We start from the raw sequence: 391 nt of genomic DNA, 5'->3' as shown, positions 1-391 counted from the left end.
CATGTATACATATATGGAATCTAGAAAGATGGTAGTGATGAACCTATTTGCAGGGAACCAATGGAAAGGCAGACATAGAGAAACAACTTGTGGACACAAGTTGGGGAAGGAGAGTGTGGGACAAATGGAGAGAGTGGTATGGAACCATATACACTATCATATAGATAGCAAAATAGATAGCCAGTGGGAATTTGCTATATGATTCAGGGAACTCAAACCAGGCCTCTCTGACAACCTAGAAGGGTGACATGGGGTGGGAGGTGGGCTGCTGCTGCTAAGTCACTTCAGTCATGTCCAACTCTGTGCGACCCCATAGACGGCAGCCCACCAGGCTTCCCTGTCCCTGGGATTCTCCAGGCAAGAACACTGGAGTGGGTTGCCATTTCCTTCT

Source organism: Bison bison, unplaced genomic scaffold (assembly GCF_000754665.1).
Source record: "Bison bison bison isolate TAMUID 2011002044 unplaced genomic scaffold, Bison_UMD1.0 scf7180017861433, whole genome shotgun sequence".
Taxonomy (NCBI): Eukaryota; Metazoa; Chordata; class Mammalia; order Artiodactyla; family Bovidae; genus Bison; species Bison bison.
Note: the sequence above shows the minus strand (reverse complement) of the source record.